Raw genomic sequence first — 21,302 nt, 5'->3', positions numbered from 1 at the left:
CTGGTGTTTCCCTGTTTTTCAAGAGGTTGAAAAGTTGAGTAATAATTTGAAGAATGGACTTTTACCAAACGGAGAATTTCAGGTTAAAATACTACTGTGAAGATGACTTTGGAACTCTCTGGTCTTAAAACTGTAACCTGGTGTTACTGGGGGGCTATGTGACTTCATTCTGGAAGGAGTTATTCCTAACCTATATGGGACATTGGAGAAGTGGAGTCTTACTGAGATCATCGTCTGTCTCACTCCATGCAAGGGGTAATTCTGTTTTCTATTCTTCCCAGGGCAGTGCTTTTCCAGTTCCTTCTCTGATGAGCCTCTCAGCAAAGCAGGTCTGGGCCCTTCTCTTTTGTGGCAATACTACCTGGTCAGCCCTCAACAGCACACCCCTCCCCAGGACTACGTAGGTACGTTAAATTCTGAAGAGTGAGGCACATCTCAGAAGGTGATTCCAAAGTGGAAGTTTGAAGGTTGAAATCATGACTAATTCGACTGTAGAGAGGAAGGCTCTGACGCAGAGCCTCCTGAACGCTACCTTCACTTGCAATATTCCTCCCCTCTGGACTCTGCTTACCCACAGGTAGCCCTCCATTCAAGTCTGGTGACCCCATCTCCTCCCTCAGAAAACCCAGTCCTGTCCGTAGCTACTCATCTTCTGATTTAATTACACTTATTGGGTTCCCCCTTAAAGCTGGGTGCCAGAAACAGAACAAACATGATCCCTATCCTCATGGAGTGTATAATTTGGGGAGAGAAGCTATTTTAATCAAAGTGTGATACAAATATACGTAAAATGACAAAGACTACAATGAAGGAAGGATGCACTGGGCCCACAGAAAGACTTGCCTGAGGAAATGACTCTTGAGGATGAGTTTGAGGAAAGTTTTTGTTTCTTTTTTTTTTTTTTTTTTTAAGTTTTTGTTTCTTAAGACAGTAGTGACTTTAGCATTTTCATGCCCATGGGAAGGCCATGCCAGTGTTTGAGCTGGTGCTCCTGAGACGGTGGAGGGGCAGAGCCATCTCAAATAGCAAGAAGGACTTCTCTCCAAGGCAGACATGCTCTGATCTCCCAAATAAGGTAAATGTGGGATTCTGATTCTGGTTCTGGTCTCCCTGCCAGCAAGAGCCAAGGACTGGCTGGCCTATTACTTGGTCCTCTGTGAATCCACACATCTCACAGAGACGTGCTTTATTCACCTAGACATAACCAGAGTTACTTTTCCTTTTGCTTGATTCTTTAAGAATAATAGAGCTTCTCATCCCACCCATTACGGTGCTTTTGATTATTTTTCTGTCCTGCTTCAGGCCAGCCACACCGCAGTAAACATCATGGAATGTTTGTTGTCAGTGGCTACTCCCTTTGCTGTCCGGAAGGAAAGATCCAGGTTGATGGAATCTTTTTGATGAGTTCAGGAGCAAAAAAAGTTCTGGTTCTTGTGAAAAGCCTGACTGTAAAATGGGGGAGTGGGGTGGTAATAAGGAATCAGCCTCAAGCATGGGACACTGAGGACCTCCATTTAGAGAAAGATTTGGTACATGAAACACAGGTTCCTTTGAACCTTAAACAAACAAAAATGGTAAAGTCAGTTTGGAAGTGAGATTTACAGTCAGTCCCTGCATTTCTTCTTAAACTTATGTTGACATATTGCAGCATGTAGTACGTTAGGAAAGATGTGTTGCAATATTCTGCAATATTTAATGTGTAAAGGACAAAGTCACACCTCAATCCCAGGTTCTGAGTTTTGGGGGTTTTGTTTCGTTTTGTTTTGCTTTACTCCTTAATCCCCACCACCTGTTTAACTCATCCTCCCACTTACCTTCCCTCGGATAACCATCAGTTTGGTCTCTGTAATTGAGTCTTTCTCGAAGTGTCCGACTCTTATTTTTCCCCTTTGCTTATTTGTTTTGTTTCTTAAATCCCACATATTAGTGAGGTCATGTGGGTATTTGTCTTTCTCTGGCTCATTTTGTGTAGCATTATGCTCCCTAGCTCCACCCATATTATTGCAAATGGCAAGATTTCATTCTTTTTTTGGATGAATAATATTCCATTACACACACACACACACACACACACCACTTCTTCTTTATCCATTCTCCAGATGATGGACACTGGGGCTGCTTCCATACCTTGGCTATCGTAAACAATGCTATTATAAACATAGGGGTGCATGTATCCCTTTGAATTAATGTTCTTATATTCTTTGAGTAAATACCCAGTAGTGCAATTACTGGATTGTAGGTTAGTTTTATTTTTAACTTTTTGAGGAACCTCCATACTGTTGTCCAGAGGGGCTGCACCAGTTCGCATTCCCACCAACAGTGTAAGAGGGCTCCCCTTTCTCTGCATCCTCTCCAACACCTGCTGTTTCTGTGTTGATTGTAGCTATTCTGATTGGAGTGAGATGGTAGTTCATTGTGGGTTTTTAAATAATGAATTAATTAATTTTGATAGAATGAGAGAGAGCATGAGCAGGGGGAGGCAGGGAGGGGCAGAGGGAGTAGCCGACTCCCCGCTGACCAGGGAGCAGGAGTTCAATCCCACAACCCTGGGATTGTGACCTGAGCCAAAGGCAGAGGCTTAACTGACTGAGCCGCCCAGGCACCCCTCATTGTGGTTTTGATTTGTACTTCCCTGCTGATGAGTGATGTTGAGCATCTTTTCATGTGTCTGTTGGCCATCTGGCTGTCTTCTTTAGGAAAATGTCTATTTTTGTCTTCTGCCCATTTTTTAATTGGAGTATTTGGTTTTATTGGGTGTTGAGTTTTATAACTTCTTTATAGATTTTGGATACTAACCCTTTATCAGATATGTTGTACTTTTTCAAGTGCTGTTTCTGCATCTATGGACATGATCATATGGTTCTTATCCTTTCTCTTCTTGATGTAATGTATCACATTGATTGATTTGTGAATATTGAACCACACTTGCATCCTGGGAATTAAATTCCACTGGATCGTGGTGAATGATTTTTTTTTTTTTTAAATGTACTGGTGATTTCAGTTTGGTAGTGTTTTGTTGAGAATTTTTTCATCTATGTTTATCAGGAATATTGATCTATAGTTCTCTTTTTTTAGTGGTGCCTTTATCTGATTTTGGTATCAGAGTAATGCTGTCCTCATAGAATGAATTTGGAAATTTTCTTTCTTGTATTTTCTTGAGAAAATATTTTCTCAATGTATTTTCTAAGAAAAATACATTTTCTTGTATTTTTTGAATAGTTTTAGAAGAATAGGTATTCACTCTTTAAATATTTGGTAGAATTTATCTGTGAAGCCACCTGGCTGTGGACTTTTGTTTTTTGGAGGCGTTTTTTGATTACTGACTCAATTTATTTGCTGGTTATCAGTCCGTTCAAATTTTCTATTTCTTCCTGTTGCCGTTTTGGTAGTTTATTTGTTTCTAGAAATTTATCCATTTCTCCTTGGATGTCCAGTTTGATGGCATGTAAGTTTTCATAATATTCCGTTATGACTGTATTTCCATGGTGTTGTCATTTCTCCTCTTCATTTGAGCTTTATTTGAGTCTTCCCTCTTTTTTTTTCTTGATAAGCCTGGCTATAGGTTTATCAATTTTATTGATTTTGTTTTCAAAGAATCACCTCCTGATTTCATTGATCTGTTCTATTGTTGGTCTATTGTTTTTTTTTTTTAGTTCTTGTATCATTTATTTCTGCTCTAATCTTTATCATTTCCTTCCTTCTGCTGGTTTTACATTTTATTTGTTGTTTTTTTTTTTTTCTAGCTCCTTTAGGTGCAAGGTTAGGTTGTTTATTTGAGGTTTTTCTTGCTTCTTGAGGTAGGCCTACATTGCTGGAATCTTTCCTCCTAGAATTGCTTTTACTGCATCCCAAAAGTTTTAGACCATTATGTTTTCATTTTCATTTGTTTCCACGTATTTTCTTTTATTTCTTCTTTTATTTCCTGCTTGACCCATTCGTTGTTTAGTAGCATGCTATTTAACCTCCATGTATTTATGGTCTTCCAGGATTTTTCTTGTGACCGACTCCTGGATTCATAAGAGTTCTGTGTTTTTTAATGTAACCAATTTTTATGCTAGCAACTTAACTTATAACATAAAGGGAAAATCCTACCTAATAAATGTACCCATGTGCTAATATGTAAGTTCGTCATTGTGATCATGACATTTGGTTTCCAAATATAAATTCCAAGTCTCCTCATCAAACCAAGTCTTCTGCTCAGAAGCCTATTTGTACCCTTGTTCTCACTTTAAAATTATCCCACTACATAGGGTCCCTATTCTTTACCAAAGCACACCCCTCTTCAGATCGGTCTTAGAAGAAGAAGAGTGAATTGGATAGAATGTGACTTTGGCACACTGTTCAAATTCTCCTTTGACTGCCCCCTGGTCCCTTTATGTCAGTCCACTGTCCTATTTCCTATCTCTTAAGTGGCAAGAAAGTATATTCTGCCCAAAAAGGAAGTTAAACTCCTTACTTTGCTTCTTGGTGTAGTGTCTTAATCTCGGGACAGCCCATCAAAACTTACTGCCCCTTCTCTCATTTATCAGAAGCTTGTTCTTATTTAAATATCTGCAACTGAATGTTTAGGGCCTTTAGGTACCACCTAAGCAAAACCCACAGAGCTGCTTCCTTGCAAAGCAAACCCTGAAAAGAGCTGTTATGGCAGCCTTCAGAGGCATCATCCTTTCTGGAGCTGACCTTGGCTCAAAAGATGAATGTTTGGCATCTGTCTCATATATCTTCCACTTTCTCTTGCCCCATGAAAGGTATGTGTGTGCTGGTGTGTGTGTGGTGGGGGTGGTGGGGTGGTGAGGCAGGGCTCTCACCTTCTCATCCTTCTCCATATCAAAGCCTGCTCAGAGGACAGGCCTGATAAACCTGCTGGCTTTGAGATGTGAGAATTTAAAGTACTCTCTTCTGTTTATTAAGCAACGATTTACTGAACACTTCTATGCTGGGTAAGGTCTAAGAGACAAACAAATTAGACATTCTCTGTTTTTGAAAATGTGCAATCTAGTGGAGGGGGTCATACATATAAAAATAATTCATATAAATGGGAGTAACCGTTGGTGTGGGGTGGAAAGTTCCTCCCCATGAGGAACATGTATGGGGGAAATGCAGAACTAAGCAGCCTCGTGGTTCTGGTTCGGACATGGTAGGAACATATCTCCATACCTTCCCAAAAGCAGCATGGTAGTGTTTAATGTTATTATTCCTTTTCTCTGGCACTTGAAGTAGGCTTCTTTCTTAATGATGTTTAATATTAACAGAATAATAAAACAATCTTTAGGCCAAAGGGCCTAGGACCTCTAAATTTGAATTTCAGATACCAGAAAGGAACGTTCTGTGTCCCTATGGTCCCAGATCGCTGACAGGTCTGTGCAGAGGTTTGTACCAGATTTATCTAGAGCACAGAGTAAAATAGAAACTCTCAGACTCCATTCTGGAGAAGTTGATTCAGTAATGTTGGGCTGTGGCCTTTGCTTCTATATTTTAACCACATACCTCAGGTCGTGTTAAGGTGTGGCCAAGTTTGACAGTTGTACTATCTCCTGAAATGCCTGAAATTATACCAGGTTGGGGCATGTCTATTTGGAAGGCCAGCTCTCTCCCTTTCCTGGGACCATAGCTTAGTGTCAGAGAGTGACTTAGGCTCCAAACAGATTGAATTCATTGTGTTTCAGTGTCCATATGAATTTCATGGATGCTGCTTGCTCCAGAATACTGGCCCGTGAACTTCAGCAGGATGGGGCCATCTGGCATGGGGCCTGGGACCAGATCAATAGTTTGCATGGCCACCTGAGTAGGAGTTCTACAGGATACTTGTGAAAAATGTCCTAATCCTACCCCAGGTCTGTTGAATCAGAATCTCAGGAATGGGCAGGAATCTAATTTTAACAAGTTCAGTCCATATTTAAGATATCCCTCAAGTGGCTCGTGCTGCTACTGAGGTTATAGACCAGGCTCACCACCGAGGAGACAGATTTGAGGGCTCTGTTGGGAAGGTGACAGGTCCAGCTGACCAAATACAGTATCTAAAGGGTCTGGGGACAACTCACCATAGTGTGGAAGAACAAGGGGTCCATGGAAGGGGAGTAGCTGAGGAGGAAATTCTAAGCGGTGCCATGGGGAGGGTGGAGAGAGACCTGATTTGGGGGATTCAGGAAATACTTTGGTCATGGATTCTCTCAGCAGAAGGACCCTGGAATTGGGGGGGACACCAGTCTCTCCAAGGAGGCCAGGGTCCAAGGCCGATTCCCAAAGAAGAATTTAGATGGAAGAAAAAAATATAGCAACTTGCTATGAACTCTGGGAACAGCAGTGATTCGAGGTGGAGTCTCTGAATAGAAGGTTCCTCTGAACTGAGCTGAAATGGCTTCTGCAGGTGGAAGTCAAAGGGCCACTGTGAGTAAGGGGAGGCGTAAGGCCAAAGAGGGGTAGCACTCGAGGGCCCTGCTGTGCTGGTAAAGCCAAGGTACAGAGGAGGTGGCCACAGCACCCTAACTGCTGCGAGAAAGTCATGGCCCTGAACTCTGGGGTAAACATTCTAGAATGCCACCTTTTCATGTTTCAGTCCTATGAGAAAATGATTATAAGAAAACAGAACCCTGAGGAGTTACAAAAAAAAAAAAAAAAAGCTGTCATTTCTACTTTCACTTATAAAGAGCAGCTGCTTTATACAGCCAATAAAATTAATTTACAAAACTTTTGCCCATTTCAATAACAAAAAGGAATGAAAAAAGAATGTGAAGGACAGTACATAACTAAGTATACAAGTATACAAGGAGACATTAGAACAATGCCATTCTGGGGGTGCTTTTTAAAAAATAATTTTGTCAGTAATTTATGTTATGGGAATTAGACTAAATAATGAGTTTTTAAAATGTGAAATTAAGGGACGCCTGCGTGACTTAGCGGTTGAGCGTCTGCCTTTAGCTCAGGGCATGATCCCAGAGTCCCGGATCGAGTCCCAGGATCCAGTCCCAAGTCGGGCTCCCTGCATGGAGCCTGCTTCGCCCTCTGCCTGTGTCTTTGCCTCTCTCTCTGTGTCTCTCATGAATAAATAAATAAAATCTTTTAAAAATAATGAAAGTAAATGTGAAATTAAGCAAAAGGATAAACTCATCCATTGTCTCTTCTGCATGTCTAATGTATAAAAACATTGGACAGATTTTAGCATCCCCCAAATGATATTTTTCATTCATAGATATTTATTGCCTATCTATCCTAAGACATAGTATCATATCTACACCATATAAGCGTAAATTTAGTAGAGGTTAAATAATACTATATGATACATAATGTATGATATGTACTATAATATATACTATTTTATAACATGTGTTACATAACATTATATTATTTACATGATATGTCACATATATACACATACACATTTATACATGTATTATGCACTGTATGCATAAATGCACATATACAATATATACATATGTATACATATATATATCTCCTATCAAAGTAACAGAAGGAGCTGGTTCCTTTCCTCTCAAAGTGCCCCAGTTACCTCCAAGTATGTCCAAAGGGGACACCTCACACATTTCCACACACCAATCACTGTAGTCTGTCGCAGTCAACACCCTGTTCCTCGTTTCCTCCTGCGGCACCCATTCCACTACAGCTGTCCAAGGAACCACTTGGAAAAGCTCAGAGGACATCCTGGCCCACACTCATAGTGTGGTCTCCAGAATGCCCATGTGTCTGTCACGGCCCGGATGGGTTGGGTGGTGGTGGAAAGAAGGGACTTCTCTATTCCTTGGGCCCTGGCAGGAAGCAGAGGCCACACCAGCCCCAGCATCCTCTTCCTCCTCCTTTAGCTCAGCCTCTTGCCCGCCAGCCATAAAAGCCATGCCCACATATGTTACTGGCAGGAAATGATTAGTGGGGTAGGGTGGGAGAAGGAGCTGGGACCTGGAAGTTTCTAGATTGATAGCAACCAAGCCCAAAGTGTGACTTTATCAATTGCTAAACCCACACTTGGGATTTGCTCTAGCACAGGAGAAAATAATCATGTTTTTAATAAGCTTTTAGGACAACTACCAAGGATTGAATTCATTGTGTTTCAGTGTCCCTATGACACTGTATTGTCATGTCAACAAGAGTATTGTCTCTCATTCCTATGATCTTTGAGGCAAAAATTGCTTATAGGCAAGTGTTATTTTTACCTCTGTGTGAGGTAGGGAAAGAAGGAAGAATATTAGAAGTGCTTATGATGCTAATGATTTGTTAACTAACTTTTGTCCTTCTAGCAAATCATCTGTTTTTCCTGCTGTGGGAAACACATACAAAGATCTGATATTAAAATTTAATTTAAAGTCATACGGAATGGGTCCCATGCCTGCCTATTACCACCTGACACACAAGTATGGTAACTAGCAACTTAACTGACACCGTAATTGGGACACTTGTGGGGCTGTGATCTGTCTAAAATTGAGAGAGAAAGGTCTTCCCATTAGGAAACTGAGTCCACCAAATCTCAAGTCTGGGAGAGAGAGTTGCCCTCCCTTCCTCTCTGGGACCCTAGTGTTAAAAGCAGAACCAGGGGTGCCTCAGATTGAAGAAGGAGGGCGGGAAGAGCCAGTTCCACTGTCCTGGTCTCACATTGGATGTCCTTGGGGTCTCCTTGGCCCCCTAGTACCTGAGATCTCACTTTCTGGCTCTCTGTGCCCATCAGGGGCAGACCCTCCCCTAAGGCATCTCCCTGAATGTTCACTGTTGTCCACACCCAGGCCCTATCCTCCTGCACTAAAGGGTAGGCACAGCTGTGCCCTGCAGTGAACAAAACGACAAGACTCATGGCCACTGGAGCCACAAAAAACAGAGCACTCGGGACGCCTGGGTGGCTCAGTGGTTGAGCGTCTACCTTAGGCTCAGAGCGTGATCCTGGGGCCCTGGGATCAAGTCCCACATCAGGCTCCCCACAGAGAGCCCTCTTCTCCCTCTGCCTGTGTCTTTCCCTCTCTCTCTGTGTCTCTCATGAATAAATAAATAAAATCTTTTTTAAAAATTTAAAAAAAACCCAACCCAACACTCTGTGGGCTCTCCTTACAAAACACACCAGAATTCACGGTCTGTAGGATTTCTCCCCCTCTCTCTGTTCCTCTCATGCGGTCTCTGACAAGAAATCTGGAGATCAGCTCTATCAGGAACGTCTTTACCTGAGTGCCTGGCCCTTGTGGTGAACGATGCCTCAACAATGTGGAGATGGCAGTTCCAAGTAGTCACCTCAAATTTCTGCGTGACGGTGCTCATGGAGGTATTAATGATACACTAATATGTGTGGGGTGGGGGGAAGGAAGAGTCTGAGCAACTCAATGAGATAGCTCCCATTTACTTCATTTTTTAGTGCAAAGTTGAAGTTTTTATGCATTCAGTGACTATTTCTCAAACATCTGTCTTCTCTCTACCATGACCAGAGTATCAGCATGAGGAAGGAGCTCACAATTTAATGGGGGAGGTGGGGGGGTGGGTTAGTGCAGGGACAGACATGTGTTAAGTATAATGTGGCCACCCAGAGCCAGACATGGAACTTCACCTGAGGCTGGAGGGAGAGAGAGGAGATGTCCTTACCTGATGCCTTAATGAGGGCTTCTATACTAAAATGCCACAGACTGGGTGGCCCGTTAACAACAGGAATTTATTTCTGAGATCTATAGTCTGAGGTCAAGGTACTAGCATGGTTGGGTTCTGGGGAGACCCCTCTTCTGGTTGCAGACTGCCAACTTCTCTGTGGGATATGTTATGGCAGAAAGAGGGCCTGTGACCTCTCTCGGATCCCTTTTATAAGGACATTAATCCCATTTGTGAGGTCTCCGCTATCATGACCTGATCACCTCCCAGAGGTAATTATCTTCACATTGTGGGTTAGGATTTCAACACATGACTTTTGGGGAGACACAGTCAGTCAGTAACACCTGAGTCTCGAAGGATCATGAAAGATGGGGATTAAAGGCAGCATGGTCTTGCTGACCGATGAAGGTTGACAGAGAATCTAGAGGAAGCTCTTCCATTAGCCTACGGTTCTACAGAACAAATATTTCTCTGTAGAACATAGAGTTTCAGTTATAGTTCAGAGGGATAATTTTTCTTGCTTCTTGAGGGGGCACTTACTGGAATGTGTCTTCATCAAACAGATTTATTTAAAATAGTTCAGATACAGTTTGTTGACTTCTTAGTGAGTTGGCAATGGAACTACATCTGAGAAAACCTTGTCACTACGCTTAGTGATTGCCAAGTTAGAATGAGAAAGACAATATGACGGCAAAAAAAAAGAGACTTGCGGAGAGCCTGGATGACTTAGTCAGTTAGTGTGTGACTCTTGGTTTGGACTCAGGTCATGGGCTCAGGGTCATGGGATGGAGCCCCTCATCCTTCAATGGGATTCTTTCTCCCTTTCCCTCTGTCCCTCCCCACTCTCTCGCTCTCTCTCTTAAAAATACAATACAATACAATCTTAAAAAGAGAGAGACTTGGTTCTGTTGATAAATAAGGTGAAAGAACACCTGTGGAAAATAAGTTTCCTAGTTTGTAAATGCTGCTTAATCAGTTGTAGTAGTAATGAAACTGTCTCTGGGGAGCACTGTGTCCTTCCCCAAATGCTTTTCCTGTACCTTCTTTAGTTAAATCTGCTGATTTCACTGAATAGCATCCCCAGACAAGAACTTATGTATATTTACATTTGTTTATTGGCTGTTTACTATGAGTTGGGCACCAGGACAAACATTTTCCATGCTGTTCACCTTGTCCTGATGCTGCCCTGTGAGATAAGAGCTCTACTGTCCCATATTACAAGGTCCACACAGCAGACTCCACCAGGGGAACCCATCACTGCCTCTTTCATCCCATGACTACGTCTTTGATATCATCCTTTTAACATTATGTACCCCATCACATCTCAACTATTTTTAAATACTTGACATACCTACTCTCCCTTCACTGGTTGTTAGATCAAATACACCTTATGAGTCTGAAAAGAATCTTCCAATCCAGTGTCTCACTGGATTCTGAGCAGCTGTCTCCTGCAGTGGCTCTGGGTAACCCATCTGGGGCGTAGCTTGGTTCCACCATTTACTACCCTAGCAAGCCATTTTTACTGCCCTGTGCTTCCTTGATAAAATTGAGATAGTAAAAAAAAAAAAAAAAAAAAAAATTGAGATCATAATGGTGTACCTCATGGGGTTGTGTGAGGGTGGAAAGACAAAAACCTAAAATGGAACAAAATCGTGCCTGATGTAGTAAATACTCAGTAAACATTAGATTTTAATATTATTGTTCTGATTGCTGTCATTGATTACCATTACTTTCTCACATTTGCATTTGCAGCTAATACTCTATAAATCTATTCTCTTTCCTGTATTCTTATTAGATATGTTCACATAATATATTCATATTAAATATTATTATTATTATTTACACAAATAAAGATAATTTGCTCTCTTTCCCACCACCTGCCTCTAAACTTGTTAGGCATTGGCAGGACTCAGCTCCAGTTGGATTTTCCTCTTTGAAACCCTTCCTGACCCACACTCCCTTTGGAGTCACCGCTACGCTTTGTGACCTACATCTTCAGCATCGCTCATGGCACTCATTATAGTAAGTTGCTTATATATCTAGCTCCCTAATAACTCTGGGCTCATTAGCATCAGGGAGCATGCCTTATTTATCCTTTTGATCTCAGTCCATTGCAGATTTCCAATTATTTTCAGTTAATGAATGGATGAGTGAATTAATGTTAGAGGGATCTTACTCATTTTTAAAATAAAGTCTACACATCAGAGCAGGAAGAGGCTCATAGAAATAACTAAGTCTGTCCCCTCTATTCCCATTATCCCTTCCTTTAGAGATGAAGAAGCAGAGGTACAAAGGGGTAATTTCGCCTACTGTCACACTGACAGTAAGTGGCCAGAGTATGCATGTGGAAGCGTCTGGCCCTTGGCAGACAATCAGAAATAGTTGCCAAACAAGAAACCAAAATCCAAATCCTAGGTCTTTTTTTTTTTTTTACTATGCTTTGTCCCTTTCCATCATGAGTCATTGTATCAGCAAAGATGCTTTTAGCTACAAGTAACAGAAAATGCAACTTTACAGGTTGGCTTAAATAATAAAGGCCCCTATTTGCTCTATGATTTTTAAATCTAGAAGGTAGGGTCGAGTTCAGGGCTGGTGTGATTCAGCAGCTTAGTGAGATCATGGTTTTCTTTCTATGTCTCTGTGTTGCATCCTGCAGTAGGAGCTTTATACTAAAGCCGCCTTCTTAAGGGTGGCTGCCAATTACTCTCAGGGCTATGTGCTTTGACATCCACATCCAGAAAGGAGAGAAAGTGAGTGAGGGAACAGTTGTGGATGGGGGTCGGGGTTAAGAATGTGCAGAGAAAATGTGAGTCACTGCTAATGGGTATGAGGTGTCTTTTGGGGATGATGAAAATGTTCTCAAGTGGATTGCGGTAACTGCTGTACAAGTATGTGAGTATACACCATTAAATTGTACACTTGAAGTGAATTGCATGGTATGAGAATTATATCTCAATAAAGCTGTTTTATTGTTATAAGTCAGAAGAACAGCACTTTACCTGATAGCTCATTTTCTGCCAGTACCCGAGAAGTTTTGTATGACCTCAAGTGAAATTTAAGCTTGCTTTATCCCAAGTTATGTATAATCTTCAACACAATATGAATGTGGACACAGGTGAGATGTATGACTCTGCTGCCATGAAGTCTGAAGGCCATTAGATGAAGACAGGAAGAGAAGAGGACAACAGGGACACTCCTGTACCTGAAAGGGAATTCTATTGAAACTCAAGCATCAGTTTTCCCTCTCCCTTTGGATTACTTCCTTCTAGTAGCATTGTTGGGGAAGTGGGAGGACTTAACTTAGGTCAATTTCTCTTTTTCTTTCTTTCTTTCTTTCTTTCTTTCTTTCTTTCTTTCTTTCTTTCTTTCTTTCTTTCTTCTCTGATTTTATTTATTCAGAGAGAGAACAGACATGGGATGGGGGTGGTGCAGAGGGAACAAGAGAGAGAGAATCCCAAGCAGACTCCCTGGTGAGCATAGAGCTCAGTGGGGCTCAACCTGACAACCCTGAGACCATCACTTGAGCCAAAATCAAGAGTCAGATGCTCGATCGACTAAGCTACCCAGGCGCCATGACTTATGTCAATTTCTAAGCAGTCTACTTGACTTCTCATATTCCACTCTGTTTCTGAGCTCTTGGTCACAGGCCACTGTCTACTTTACTGCTCTTTACAGCTCCAAATTGAAGGATTCCAGTCCCTGTCAAAGAAATGTTGCCACCCTCACAGGGGCATTTGTGGAGATGAGCTAGTTTGCTAGGGCTGTTGTGACAACCTGTCTCATACCAGGCAGCTTAAAACAAAGAATTTATTCTTTCACAGTTCAGGAGGCTAGAGGTCTGACGTCAAGGTTTTGGCAGGGCTCGTTCCTTCTGAAACGAATTCCATGCTCCTCTCCTAGCTTCTGACGACTGCAGGCAGTCCTTTACATTCTTTGGCTAATGGGTATCCCTAATCTCTGTCTCTGTCTTCACATGGTCTTTTTTTTTTTTTTCATCTCTATGTTTTCTTCCTTTCTGTCTCTTATAAAGGACACTAGTCACTGGATTTAGGGCACACCCTATCCAGGATAATCTAAACTAGAGATCTTTGCCTTAGTTATATCTACAAAGGTTTATTCCAAATGATCACATTCTGAAGTTTCAGGGTGGCATGAATTATTGGAGGACACTATTCAACCCACTATAAAAAGTGAAGGAATCCTTCCCTATTGAGCCTGTTCTTTTTTACTCTCTACAATTCATTACACACAGTTATGTGGGTTCATCAGATTTTGCTGGAAGTTTGATGAAAATATAAAGGAACTATAGCATATAAGGGAAAAGCAACTATATGCTAATTATGATTTTTTGGAACCTAATAAAACATTCCTTAAGTAATTAAGCCTTTCATAGTCATCACTCCATGAATAACAGACCTTCTATCTCAGGCCCATGAACCATGGAGAAGGGCTTCCTTCTTCAAACCCTCATGGTACAGCTGTCCCTTCAGTACTCCAGGGATTGCCCTTACCCTAGAGCCCTTCCCTTTCCCCAACAGGTAGTTCAGGGGACCCAGTCATTATTAACCATTTCCCTAAGTCGAAGTTATTTACTACTAGAGGAACACCATAAGGATGAGTCCAACAGGATGGTCCAAGGTGGGGTTGGCAAACCTGCAGTACAGTAGAAAAATCAGGACTGGGTGTAGCACTCCATATACCACTCTTGTGAGTTACAGCTATGCCCCTTTCTTTTTCTAATTGTCCCCACATCTCTCAAGAATAGTTTCTCAAAACAATAGAGTTTGTATTCTTCTAGGTACTTGCGAGAAAAGGTCCATCATTGGGGCATGTATCCCTTAATATAAGGGCCAGAGTATGTTTTTAAAGGTGATATTCTTCTATATTCTTTCCTCACCCATTCTTGGGGGTAGTGGAGAGGAAGGGTTGGTGGTGGTTGTGGTAATAGGTAGTACTGGGGAGGCAGGCAGTGGATTCATTGTCCTGTTATAATACCAAAGTCATTTCTGATTAGACACCAACAAGATCACTAGTCTTGTTTCAGACATAGTTCGTTTCCAAATTTTGAGTATATTCTTGTGTATAGAGGGCTCACAAAGGTACCGTCAATTCATTAAACCAGACTAATGACTTTTATGTGCAGCCAACACAAATAATATTGACCAACTTCTTGCTTCTCATTATCCTGAAATATAAATAAAGCCAAGATTTTATTCGTTATGGTTTCTATAATGTTGGAAATTCTTACAAAATATGTCAGCAAAGTCTTTTAGAGCACATCTTTTTAGGTAGGGCCTAAACCTTTCCTACTGGAGCCAAGTGACACCTTGGCCATATCTCTAATCCTTTATTTTTCCCTTAACTGATTCTGGCATTTAATGTTTTGGCCTGATTTAGTCTTTAGTTCCTGGAATATTTTATTGTTACTGTTTGTTTAATTATGAAACATGTCATTCATACAAAAATTACAGAGACATATAACAAGCACCTGTGTATGCACCCCTAGACTTCACCAAATGTCAATAGCTTGCATGCTTTGGAATTTTTTTTAAAAACAAATAAAACATTACAGATTCATTTAGGGCCAAGGAGGTGTAGGCTTTTTGGTTTTTTTTTTTTTTTAATCTTCTTATTGATGGTAATATTTTAAAATTCGGTCAAGAGAAATTTTATTTCAAGAAGGTACTAAACTTCTTCTGAAAGTGTTTTTCTTTTAAATGACTGGAAAGTGAGTCTTCTCAATGATGGCTTTCTGGATGTCTCTATCCCAACCTTTTTTCTCATTCTGCAGTTCTTCTCGACTTGTCCCATTAATGCCCGTGTTTTGATTACTACTCTGATGACTCCTTAGTTCCTATCTTTAACTTAGGTCTCTCTTTGGAATACCAGAGTGGTACAGCCAGAGATCACCTTGTTGTGCCACAAGCCCTTCCATCTTAACATAATCCACGAGACCCATGATTTCCTCTAACTGCTTTTCCCTTTCTTTGCAAATTGCATCATCATTCGCTCAGTTAAGCATTTCCAACCCCTGAGACACCTTGATGCTTTATTCTACAGAGCACTTCTCTAAATGCATCAGCATGTCCTCCTAATTCTAGCTCCTCAAATAGGTATCAAACTGACTTCTATCTTCTTCTGTGACCACCAGCCTAGTCCAAAGTATCATCTGCTTCCATGATAGCAATAGGTTCCTGATTCTTCTCTATCCTTCCTAGGGCCCTCCAGCAGGTTCTCCACATGGTAGTAGATTTTCAGAACACAAATCTGATAAGACCCCATCCTGCTCGACTCTGATTCTTAAGCTAAAAAAGAGTTGTGCATGGTCAGCATAGTCTGCTGCCCAGACTGTTCCTCTTTGCCTCTTCTGTTACCCTCATTCTATGTCCCAGTTGCTAGGTTTTGAAAGCAATATGCCTCTTCTTCTACCCAGAGCCTTCGCATGTGCTGTTCCCTCCTTATGATGTATTCACTCACTTATGGAGTTAAGTTCTATTCATTACTTAGATCTCAATATTATTTCCTTAGGGGAGCTTCCCTGACCCTCCACAATCTGGGTCAAGTTTCTTTGATATTAGTTTGTATTCCACTATATTCTTTTCATCCTGGGACTTTTCTCAGATATAATAATAAACTCTTTTGTTTATTTGATTAAAATTGATCTTCCCATCTCCCTATCCCCTAGGAATATATTGTAAGATCTAAGAGAACATGAATAAATAAGTGAATCTCAAGCTACACAATTTATAGGTAGTCTCGCCCTGCCTGGATCAAGTGGAAACAAGTGTGGTAGTGCCGATAAACAAACTTATGGCATTCTGGGTTTCCATTGTCATGGTCTCTCCCTCCACTGTTTCAAAAATAACATTAGGCCATAAGCAAATAATACCATTTTATAGTAAGGTGAAGGAGGGAAAGCTCCTGACATAAGATGCTTGATGAAAGATAGACTTATATTTTGGTATCTTAGTAAAATGTAAAGAGCAATGAATCCAAATTCCTTAACTGTTCTTAAGTGTCAGCCAGGAGGGACAACGGCTAGCCTCAGTTTCAGCCTCTAAAGTAACAATATGCTCCTTCTAAGTGAGTTGTAATAACTAAAAATTATACATCCACAGCACCCGTACCATAGTAAGAGTCGGTAAATATTTGCAGACTAGAGAAACAACTGAATGCATAAATTAGCGAAAGCGAAATACCCAAATAACAAATGCTCAATGAATTGTAACCATAACAATATTATAAAATGACAGGAAAGAATGCTTTCTTGTAAGTAAAAGGAAGCAGTGAGCTGGTGTGGTAATGAAAGATTGAAACTCAGTGGAGAGCAATCCTGGACAATAATCCAGAGCAGGTTTGGGGTCCAGGTATGGTGCCTGGGCAGCTTGGCTATGTTAACCACTCAAGAATAGGAAGACTCCGACAGCCTGTTGTCTACTGTTACCTGATGTCCACAGGCAGCTGTAGATAAAAAGGAATGGAGAAATAGGGCCTCACAAAAGAAAGGAAGGGATGAGCCACAGACAGAGGGGTAGAACCAGCAGAGGGGTGGGTGACCTCTGAGGTCACCTCTGAGACCAAAAGGCAACTGTCAGAACTCCAAAGAGTCAGTTCAGGTGGGAACAAAACCATGTCCTCCGTACCTAATGATAGCAATACAAGAGTCAAGGATGACTTTGGCAATGACGATTTTCAGCTAAGTGGTGGGGCTAAAGGCAGAATCAACTGAGCCGGGCCAGGAGCAGGAGGTGAGGTACACAGACAGAGAGCTTGCATTCTTCTTTCAAGAAATTTGTCTGGAATTGGCAGAGGAGAGACTGGGTGGGGTAGTGCGAAGTGGAGACAGGGTTGAGAGAGAGGCTTTTTTGTTTGTTTTGTTTTTAGGTGAAGATGCTTAGCATATTTATAGTCTGAGAAAGGAATTGGAATTAGTGTTCTGGGGAGAGAGGATAATTAATTTTTTTTTTTGAGAGGACAATTAATTCGTTGAAGTTCTGAAGAGGCGTCAGGGTGCTTGTCCAGCCCTCATCAGCCCCCAGGACACCCCAAAATTTTTTTTAAAATGCATTCTCGATATCCCCTCTCCATTCATCCATAAGGCCCTGGACCCTCTCTCTTAGTCTGGGCTTGTATTTGCATTCTTGACCTCCTGCTGGATTCCCCTGACCTTTTACTTTGCCTCTTATTTTCTTTAGCCTGCTCTCACCCTTAAGATCTGATGACGGATTTAGCTTGTCTGGCACACAGCCACCATTCGCCTTGGCTGCACTACTGCCTTCACCCTTAGCTGTTGCAACTCTTGGCCACCCTGGGTAAAGGCCCTGCCAAGCCCCCCTCCCAGACTTGTCCACGTGGAGGAGAAGTGCTTCCAGGAGGAGCTCACAGCAAGAGGATGAAGTCTGAGTGCAGAGGGAAAGTGAGCTTGGCCAAAGGCTGGCAAGGAGGAGAGACAAGGAACCAGTGGAATTTCCCAGGAAGGGCGACTTGACTGTTCCCTTTAATCTGATTCTGTACTATTCTGTTTTGTTTTGTTTTTTTAGCCATGACAATATACTATGTGAAAAACAAAGCTTTTGTTTTTAAAACAAAAACTGATAAATGAGGAGAAAGAAGTGTGTTCATTCATTCATTCATTCAGAGATACTTCCAGAGCCCCAGGTAGACCACCTGCTAGGTGCTGGGGACACTGGTGAACAGTCTCCATCCCCGATCTCAGGGAGCTTTCCACTAAGCAGGATTGATGAGCAGACATTAAGCAAATAATTACACACTTGCTTGCGTCAGTGCAGAAGTTGGGACTCTGGGAGAGTTCGACCCTGAGCGCTTCTGCTTTCCCTGAAAGGTAGGAGGCAAGGTCATTTGCTTGGAAAGGGACTGGAGCTGGGTAGGGGGCTTGAAAGCTACGAGGAAGGTTAGGGAAAAGGGTTGCAGGAAAGGGGGGGGGGGACATGGAAACAGGAACAGAACTGCGCAGACCTTTTGCTTGAATGTCTCCAAGCTCAAGTCCCAGAGCCTGATTTTAAGCTGGCCATCCATGTCACATGTGTAGCAAATTCCTTTTCTTTCGACTCTGTTAGTCACCATTCTCCTTTTAGCATTGCCAGCAGGGATCTCCTTTTGCAGAAGTATCTTCAATTCACAGTGATCATACTGGTAATAGCCAATCCTTATCTTCAGGACTGTTAAGTGACAGGATAGACCTTTAGATTAAAAGCAATATGATAAAAATAAATAAATAAATAAATAAATAAATAAATAAATAAATAAATAAAAGCAATATGACTGTGGCCTTATTAGGTTCTTAATTAGACTTTAAGGCCCTACTCTTAAGAGTCACTCCGCCCTCGTCCCCTGGGCTTTGGCAAGCTCAGAACCATTGCCTTCCCAGGACATTGGCACCATAGCCCTGATGAAGCCCCAAATATATTACCAATAAAGTGACTCCAGTGGTATCTATTGTTAAACAACAACCCTTTAATCACAGTCTTATAAATTATAAGTGCCTTGGAACTTTTTTTCCCTTAATCTTACGTGCACATTTCTTAACATCATTCACTAACCTACAAGCGTATATTTTCTGGATATTGGAAAAGAGAATTAAAAACAAGACAGGCATCTCCTCACATGTTTCTCTTGCAGAAAGCAGTGCTTTATTTCATTGATCTACAGGGTCTACCTTCTGTGCAGTGAATTTTCAAATGTATGTGGAGTTTCCTCTTGAATGCTGTACTAAATCAGGGCGTTTTCAGATATGAAAGAGCAAAACAAGAGGTTGTGACAAAGAGAAGTATTTCACGAATATGTTCTAGATAACGGATTCACTCATTCTGTGCACATCTTGCCTAAATCCCTCCATTCATTTTGTTTGTTTTTACAGGAGATGTCTATCTGGGGCAGCTCGATCTGTTACGAGCTGTGAGGAGGGAGACAAGGAGAGACAAGATTTGTTGCTGAGTTTTTAAAAAAAAAAAAATCTGCATATGTTTCACATAATAGGCAAATAAATGTTTATTAAATTGAATTAAATTGAACCAGGATCAAGGACGTGTGGCTTATGGTTGAAAAGCACGTTGCTATGGTACACCGTTGAATCAACAGTACTGGGATGGAGTGGGGGTGAGGTGGGGAAGAGAAAGGAAGAAGGCAAAAATCTAAAAGTGAGGACACAGAAGCAAAGTGAACGGAGCACAGCTGCAAAGATGGAGATCGGTACCTTTATGCCTTATTTGTATTTTCCATTTGTATGTGTGTAAGTGTGTATATGCAGCAGTGTCCACATGCGTGTGTGGAGCTAGGATAACATGACAGGGTCAGACGTTAATAAATAAGAAATCGAGTTAAACTTCATCGCATCTCTTTCATTTTAAACTAACATACCAGTTCCCATGGCTCCCCATGCCACACAACCCCCCCTTTCCCAGCCCCACGTGTGAACAGAAGGCCCATCGGTAGCTGGAAGCAGGTACAATTCCTGCAAACTACTTCCCCCTTCAACTTTGCACAGATCTCCAGGATAGGCACCATGGCCCCTGTGTTCTAGAATGCCAGGGTGAAGCCCAAATAAAAGGTTCAAAGAAAACAGCAAGGACAGGAAACAGTAACTATGAGTGCGTGCTGCGGTGTTCCCCTTGCCCCGTGTCACCCCCCCTTCCTGCGTTTGCAGAACTCCCCACCTTTGAGGGTTGGTTGGGCAGCTCAGACACTGCTTATTATTAGAGTTGAGTATATCAGCGACTGGCTTTCCTCACCTCCTTTGGGGTAAATCAGGAGTCCCCCCAATGCTGGGGCAGGGAGACTGCGTGGGGGGACCCTAACTCCCGCAGCAGCTGCAGGACAGCCGGTGGTGTGGACAGAGCCTGTGCTCGCCTGGTCCCCCCCTGGGCTGCCCTGCTCAAGGAGGTGGTCCTGATGGCTTAGACCAGCCCCCTGGGGGAAGTGGGGCATTTTGGAGATCTATTACCCTACCCTAGAGCTTGTGGGAGGCCCTTTTGTGCCGAAGAAGAATCTGCCCCCATCTGGCAGGTGCACGTTCCTGCCAGTCATCCTGTCCGTGGCTCCAGAGCTATCAGCCCTCCTTTCCCTAAGTTTCTGTTCTGTCAAAAGCCACCAAAGTTTGCCTCATTGCTTAACAGCTACCAACCCCTGGTGGTACAATAAGGCTGCCACACGTGTCCAGTTACATCCATAAGCCTTTTCATGGTATTATGCGCCTCTGAAAATATAGAAGTCTTTTATGAAGATGTACTCTTGTATTATGGGGCATTACCACAGGGCCTATTATGTCCTCCCACCCACCCCAAAACAACAGAACTAGCACATGTTTCTACTTGTTTAGCCTCGGTCTACTAACCCAGAGAAAATCATTAGCTTACTTATACTTTAATTTTTTTTAAGATTTTATTTATTTATTCATGAGAGACAGAGAGAGAGAGAAAGAGAGAGGCAGAGACACAGGCAGAGCGAGAAGCAGGCTCCATGCAGGGAGCCTGATGTGGGACTTGATCCCAGGACCCCAAGATCATGCCCTAAGCCAAAGGCAGAAGCTCAACCACTGAGCCACCCAGGCGTCCCTTACTTATATACTTTTAAATGTACATATTCAACATTAAGTGGCTCAACCGCCAATACGTAAATGAGATATTTTAAAAATTAAGTTTATGTCACCCTGGGAAGGAGGAAAAGGAAAAGACCGTAGTTATCAGCTTGTAGATAGGGGACCCTTAAAGTATACA

General features: G+C 42.0%; 1 protein-coding gene and 1 long non-coding RNA gene across 2 annotated transcripts in view; one reads left to right on the top strand and one right to left on the bottom strand.

Annotated features, from left to right (window-relative positions):
* The window catches only part of SLC38A4 (solute carrier family 38 member 4), an 84,134-nt gene extending 76,402 nt beyond the window's left edge, over positions 1-7,732 (bottom strand). The window contains exon 1 of the mRNA XM_025477377.3: positions 7,508-7,732. The gene's annotated coding sequence lies outside the window, so the exon portion shown is untranslated. The remainder of the gene's footprint in view (positions 1-7,507) is intronic.
* LOC112678229 (uncharacterized) lies at positions 916-19,912 on the top strand. Its single transcript, XR_004809755.2, has 3 exons — positions 916-1,075; positions 11,467-11,592; positions 17,766-19,912. It is a non-coding gene; the product is annotated as an uncharacterized LOC112678229 (long non-coding RNA).
* Positions 19,913-21,302: the final 1,390 nt, after the last annotated feature.

The sequence above is a fragment of the Canis lupus genome, chromosome 27 (genome assembly GCF_003254725.2).
Source record: "Canis lupus dingo isolate Sandy chromosome 27, ASM325472v2, whole genome shotgun sequence".
NCBI lineage: Eukaryota > Metazoa > Chordata > Mammalia > Carnivora > Canidae > Canis > Canis lupus.
The sequence above is the reverse complement of the archived record's forward strand: the minus strand, read 5'-3'. Positions and strand labels throughout refer to the sequence as shown.